This window comes from Cololabis saira, unplaced genomic scaffold (assembly GCF_033807715.1).
Source record: "Cololabis saira isolate AMF1-May2022 unplaced genomic scaffold, fColSai1.1 scf042, whole genome shotgun sequence".
NCBI classification, from domain to species: Eukaryota; Metazoa; Chordata; class Actinopteri; order Beloniformes; family Belonidae; genus Cololabis; species Cololabis saira.
The window spans coordinates 5,001-10,000 of NW_026906206.1; the positions used below are offsets into that span (position 1 = coordinate 5,001).

A 5,000-nucleotide genomic window follows, 5' to 3' on the forward strand; every position below is an offset into this window, starting at 1 on the left:
ATCCAGGCTGGTATGGCCGTAAGCTGAAGCTGCAGCTTGAAATACCTCTTATATGGAGTTGAAGATAAGTCATATAATATAAGTCATTGATTTGTTGGTGATAATAATTTAGAAGCGCTTATTTGTTGGAGTTAAAGTGCCTTAACCATGTGCAAAACACTTTAGGACGTGAGCTGTCGCTGTTACCACGTTGAAATATGTGTGGGTAGATTAAGCGAGAGCGTTCTCTGCTGGTTGAAAAAGCTTACAGCACCTGGTATTCCCAGGCGGTCTCCCATCCAAGTACTAACCAGGCCCGACCCTGCTTAGCTTCCGAGATCAGACGAGATCGGGCGCATCCAGGCTGGTATGGCCGTAAGCAGAAGCTGCTGCTTGAAATACCTCTTATATGGAGTTGAAGATAAGTCATAGAATATAAGTCATTGATTTGTTGGTTTTATTTGTTGGAGTTAATGTGCCTTAACCATGTGCCAAACACTTTAGGACGTGAGCTGTCGCTGTTACCACGTTGAAATATGTGTGGGTAGATTAAGCGTGAGCGCTCTCTGCTGGTTGAAAAAGCTTACAGCACCTGGTATTCCCAGGCGGTCTCCCATCCAAGTACTAACAAGGCCCGACCCTGCTTAGCTTCCGAGATCAGACGAGATCGGGCGCATCCAGGCTGGTATGGCCGTAAGCAGAAGCTGCAGCTTGAAATACCTCTTATATGGAGTTGAAGATAAGTCATAGAATATAAGTCATTGATTTGTTGGTTTTATTTGTTGGAGTTAAAGTGCCTTAACCATGTGCAAAACACTTTAGGACGTGAGCTGTCGCTGTTACCACGTTGAAATATGTGTGGGTAGATTAAGCGAGAGCGCTCTCTGCTGGTTGAAAAAGCTTACAGCACCTGATATTCCCAGGCGGTCTCCCATCCAAGTACTAACCAGGCCCGACCCTGCTTAGCTTCCGAGATCAGACGAGATCGGGCGCATCCAGGCTGGTATGGCCGTAAGCTGAAGCTGCAGCTTGAAATACCTCTTATATGGAGTTGAAGATAAGTCATATAATATAAGTCATTGATTTGTTGGTGATAATAATTTAGAAGCGCTTATTTGTTGGAGTTAAAGTGCCTTAACCATGTGCAAAACACTTTAGGACGTGAGCTGTCGCTGTTACCACGTTGAAATATGTGTGGGTAGATTAAGCGAGAGCGTTCTCTGCTGGTTGAAAAAGCTTACAGCACCTGGTATTCCCAGGCGGTCTCCCATCCAAGTACTAACCAGGCCCGACCCTGCTTAGCTTCCGAGATCAGACGAGATCGGGCGCATCCAGGCTGGTATGGCCGTAAGCAGAAGCTGCTGCTTGAAATACCTCTTATATGGAGTTGAAGATAAGTCATAGAATATAAGTCATTGATTTGTTGGTTTTATTTGTTGGAGTTAAAGTGCCTTAACCATGTGCCAAACACTTTAGGACGTGAGCTGTCGCTGTTACCACGTTGAAATATGTGTGGGTAGATTAAGCGTGAGCGCTCTCTGCTGGTTGAAAAAGCTTACAGCACCTGGTATTCCCAGGCGGTCTCCCATCCAAGTACTAACAAGGCCCGACCCTGCTTAGCTTCCGAGATCAGACGAGATCGGGCGCATCCAGGCTGGTATGGCCGTAAGCAGAAGCTGCAGCTTGAAATACCTCTTATATGGAGTTGAAGATAAGTCATAGAATATAAGTCATTGATTTGTTGGTTTTATTTGTTGGAGTTAAAGTGCCTTAACCATGTGCAAAACACTTTAGGACGTGAGCTGTCGCTGTTACCACGTTGAAATATGTGTGGCTAGATTAAGCGAGACCGTTCTCTGCTGGTTGAAAAAGCTTACAGCACCTGGTATTCCCAGGCGGTCTCCCATCCAAGTACTAACCAGGCCCGACCCTGCTTAGCTTCCGAGATCAGACGAGATCGGGCGCATCCAGGCTGGTATGGCCGTAAGCAGAAGCTGCAGCTTGAAATACTTCTTATATGGAGTTGAAGATAAGTATATAATACAAGTCATTGATTTGTTGGTGATAATAATTTAGAAGCGCTTATTTGTTGGAGTTAAAGTGCCTTAACCATGTGCAAAACACTTTAGGACGTGAGCTGTCGCTGTTACCACGTTGAAATATGTGTGGGTAGATTAAGCGAGAGCGCTCTCTGCTGGTTGAAAAAGCTTACAGCACCTGGTATTCCCAGGCGGTCTCCCATCCAAGTACTAACTAGGCCCGACCCTGCTTAGCTTCCGAGATCAGACGAGATCGGGCGCATCCAGGCTGGTATGGCCGTAAGCAGAAGCTGCTGCTTGAAATACCTCTTATATGGAGTTGAAGATAAGTCATAGAATATAAGTCATTGATTTGTTGGTTTTATTTGTTGGAGTTAAAGTGCCTTAACCATGTGCAAAACACTTTAGGACGTGAGCTGTCGCTGTTACCACGTTGAAATATGTGTGGGTAGATTAAGCGTGAGCGCTCTCTGCTGGTTGAAAAAGCTTACAGCACCTGGTATTCCCAGGCGGTCTCCCATCCAAGTACTAACCAGGCCCGACCCTGCTTAGCTTCCGAGATCAGACGAGATCGGGCGCATCCAGGCTGGTATGGCCGTAAGCAGAAGCTGCAGCTTGAAATACCTCTGATATGGAGTTGAAGATAAGTCATAGAATATAAGTCATTGATTTGTTGGTTTTATTTGTTGGAGTTAAAGTGCCTTAACCATGTGCAAAACACTTTAGGACGTGAGCTGTCGCTGTTACCACGTTGAAATATGTGTGGGTAGATTAAGCGAGAGCGCTCTCTGCTGGTTGAAAAAGCTTACAGCACCTGGTATTCCCAGGCGGTCTCCGATCCAAGTACTAACCAGGCCCGACCCTGCTTAGCTTCCGAGATCAGACGAGATCGGGCGCATCCAGGCTGGTATGGCCGTAAGCTGAAGCTGCAGCTTGAAATACTTCTTATATGGAGTTGAAGATAAGTATATAATACAAGTTATTGATTTGTTGGTGATAATAATTTAGAAGCGCTTATTTGTTGGAGTTAAAGTGCCTTAACCATGTGCAAAACACTTTAGGACGTGAGCTGTCGCTGTTACCACGTTGAAATATGTGTGGGTAGATTAAGCGAGAGCGCTCTCTGCTGGTTGAAAAAGCTTACAGCACCTGGTATTCCCAGGCGGTCTCCCATCCAAGTACTAACCAGGCCCGACCCTGCTTAGCTTCCGAGATCAGACGAGATCGGGCGCATCCAGGCTGGTATGGCCGTAAGCAGAAGCTGCAGCTTGAAATACCTCTTATAGGGAGTTGAAGATAAGTCATAGAATATAAGTCATTGATTTGTTGGTTTTATTTGTTGGAGTTAAAGTGCCTTAACCATGTGCAAAACACTTTAGGACGTGAGCTGTCGCTGTTACCACGTTGAAATATGTGTGTGTAGATTAAGCGAGAGCGCTCTCTGCTGGTTGAAAAAGCTTACAGCACCTGGTATTCCCAGGCGGTTTCCCATCCAAGTACTAACCAGGCCCGACCCTGCTTAGCTTCCGAGATCAGACGAGATCGGGCTCATCCAGGCTGGTATGGCCGTAAGCAGAAGCTGCAGCTTGAAATACCTCTTATATGGAGTTGAAGATAAGTCATAGAATATAAGTCATTGATCTGTTGGTTTTATTTGTTGGAGTTAAGGTGCCTTAACCATGTGCAAAACACTTTAGGACGTGAGCTGTCGCAGTTACCACGTTGAAATATGTGTGGGTAGATTAAGCGAGAGCGTTCTCTGCTGGTTGAAAAAGCATACAGCACCTGGTATTCCCAGGCGGTCTCCCATCCAAGTACTAACCAGGCCCGACCCTGCTTAGCTTCCGAGATCAGACGAGATCGGGCGCATCGAGGCTGGTATGGCCATAAGCTGAAGCTGCAGCTTGAAATACCTCTTATATGGAGTTGAAGATAAGTCATATAATATAAGTCATTGATTTGTTGGTGATAATAATTTAGAAGCGCTTATTTGTTGGAGTTAAAGTGCCTTAACCATGTGCAAAACACTTTAGGACGTGAGCTGTCGCTGTTACCACGTTGAAATATGTGTGGGTAGATTAAGCGAGAGCGCTCTCTGCTGGTTGAAAAAGCTTACAGCACCTGGTATTCCCAGGCGGTCTCCCATCCAAGTACTAACCAGGCCCGACCCTGCTTAGCTTCCGAGATCAGACGAGATCGGGCGCATCCAGGCTGGTATGGCCGTAAGCAGAAGCTGCAGCTTGAAATACCTCTTATATGGAGTTGAAGATAAGTCATAGAATATAAGTCATTGATTTGTTGGTTTTATTTGTTGGAGTTAAAGTGCCTTAACCATGTGCAAAACACTTTAGGACGTGAGCTGTCGCTGTTACCACGTTGAAATATGTGTGGGTAGATTAAGCGAGAGCGCTCTCTGCTGGTTGAAAATGCTTACAGCACCTGGTATTCCCAGGCGGTCTCCCATCCAAGTACTAACCAGGCCCGACCCTGCTTAGCTTCCGAGATCAGACGAGATCGGGCGCATCCAGGCTGGTATGGCCGTAAGCAGAATCTGCTGCTTGAAATAACTCTTATATGGAGTTGAAGATAAGTCATAGAATATAAGTCATTGATTTGTTGGTTTTATTTGTTGGAGTTAAAGTGCCTTAACCATGTGCAAAACACTTTAGGACGTGAGCTGTCGCTGTTACCACGTTGAAATATGTGTGGGTAGATTAAGCGAGAGCGCTCTCTGCTGGTTGAAAATGCTTACAGCACCTGGTATTCCCAGGCGTTCTCCCATCCAAGTACTAACCAGGCCCGACCCTGCTTAGCTTCCGAGATCAGACAAGATCGGGCGCATCCAGGCTGGTATGGCCGTAAGCAGAAGCTGCTGCTTGAAATACCTCTTATATGGAGTTGAAGATAAGTCATATAATATAAGTCATTGATTTGTTGGTGATAATAATTTAGAAGCGCTTATTTGTTGGAGTTAAAGTGCCT

General features: G+C 45.7%; 16 non-coding genes across 16 annotated transcripts in view; all 16 read right to left on the reverse strand.

Moving 5' to 3' along the window:
* Positions 1-24, reverse strand: part of LOC133432091 (5S ribosomal RNA) — a 119-nt gene extending 95 nt beyond the window's left edge. The window contains exon 1 of the ribosomal RNA XR_009776406.1: positions 1-24. This exon is cut by the window's left edge and continues 95 nt beyond it. This is a non-coding gene — a ribosomal RNA (5S ribosomal RNA).
* Positions 25-241: 217 nt separating this feature from the next.
* LOC133432075 (5S ribosomal RNA) lies at positions 242-360 on the reverse strand. Its single transcript, XR_009776390.1, has one exon. It is a non-coding gene; the product is annotated as a 5S ribosomal RNA (ribosomal RNA).
* Positions 361-559: 199 nt separating this feature from the next.
* LOC133432247 (5S ribosomal RNA) lies at positions 560-678 on the reverse strand. The gene has a single exon (XR_009776556.1). It is a non-coding gene; the product is annotated as a 5S ribosomal RNA (ribosomal RNA).
* Positions 679-877: 199 nt separating this feature from the next.
* LOC133432092 (5S ribosomal RNA) lies at positions 878-996 on the reverse strand. Its single transcript, XR_009776407.1, has one exon. It is a non-coding gene; the product is annotated as a 5S ribosomal RNA (ribosomal RNA).
* Positions 997-1,213: 217 nt separating this feature from the next.
* Positions 1,214-1,332, reverse strand: LOC133432086 (5S ribosomal RNA). Its single transcript, XR_009776401.1, has one exon. It is a non-coding gene; the product is annotated as a 5S ribosomal RNA (ribosomal RNA).
* A 199-nt stretch (positions 1,333-1,531) lies between these two features.
* Positions 1,532-1,650, reverse strand: LOC133432249 (5S ribosomal RNA). The gene has a single exon (XR_009776558.1). It is a non-coding gene; the product is annotated as a 5S ribosomal RNA (ribosomal RNA).
* A 199-nt stretch (positions 1,651-1,849) lies between these two features.
* LOC133432098 (5S ribosomal RNA) lies at positions 1,850-1,968 on the reverse strand. The gene has a single exon (XR_009776412.1). It is a non-coding gene; the product is annotated as a 5S ribosomal RNA (ribosomal RNA).
* Positions 1,969-2,184: 216 nt separating this feature from the next.
* On the reverse strand, positions 2,185-2,303 carry LOC133432177 (5S ribosomal RNA). Its single transcript, XR_009776488.1, has one exon. It is a non-coding gene; the product is annotated as a 5S ribosomal RNA (ribosomal RNA).
* Positions 2,304-2,502: 199 nt separating this feature from the next.
* LOC133432109 (5S ribosomal RNA) lies at positions 2,503-2,621 on the reverse strand. The gene has a single exon (XR_009776423.1). It is a non-coding gene; the product is annotated as a 5S ribosomal RNA (ribosomal RNA).
* A 199-nt stretch (positions 2,622-2,820) lies between these two features.
* On the reverse strand, positions 2,821-2,939 carry LOC133432278 (5S ribosomal RNA). Its single transcript, XR_009776587.1, has one exon. It is a non-coding gene; the product is annotated as a 5S ribosomal RNA (ribosomal RNA).
* A 216-nt stretch (positions 2,940-3,155) lies between these two features.
* On the reverse strand, positions 3,156-3,274 carry LOC133432122 (5S ribosomal RNA). Its single transcript, XR_009776435.1, has one exon. It is a non-coding gene; the product is annotated as a 5S ribosomal RNA (ribosomal RNA).
* Positions 3,275-3,473: 199 nt separating this feature from the next.
* Positions 3,474-3,592, reverse strand: LOC133432265 (5S ribosomal RNA). Its single transcript, XR_009776574.1, has one exon. It is a non-coding gene; the product is annotated as a 5S ribosomal RNA (ribosomal RNA).
* A 199-nt stretch (positions 3,593-3,791) lies between these two features.
* On the reverse strand, positions 3,792-3,910 carry LOC133432313 (5S ribosomal RNA). Its single transcript, XR_009776621.1, has one exon. It is a non-coding gene; the product is annotated as a 5S ribosomal RNA (ribosomal RNA).
* A 217-nt stretch (positions 3,911-4,127) lies between these two features.
* Positions 4,128-4,246, reverse strand: LOC133432134 (5S ribosomal RNA). Its single transcript, XR_009776446.1, has one exon. It is a non-coding gene; the product is annotated as a 5S ribosomal RNA (ribosomal RNA).
* Positions 4,247-4,445: 199 nt separating this feature from the next.
* Positions 4,446-4,564, reverse strand: LOC133432059 (5S ribosomal RNA). The gene has a single exon (XR_009776374.1). It is a non-coding gene; the product is annotated as a 5S ribosomal RNA (ribosomal RNA).
* A 199-nt stretch (positions 4,565-4,763) lies between these two features.
* Positions 4,764-4,882, reverse strand: LOC133432366 (5S ribosomal RNA). Its single transcript, XR_009776671.1, has one exon. It is a non-coding gene; the product is annotated as a 5S ribosomal RNA (ribosomal RNA).
* Between the last annotated feature and the right edge of the window lie 118 nt (positions 4,883-5,000).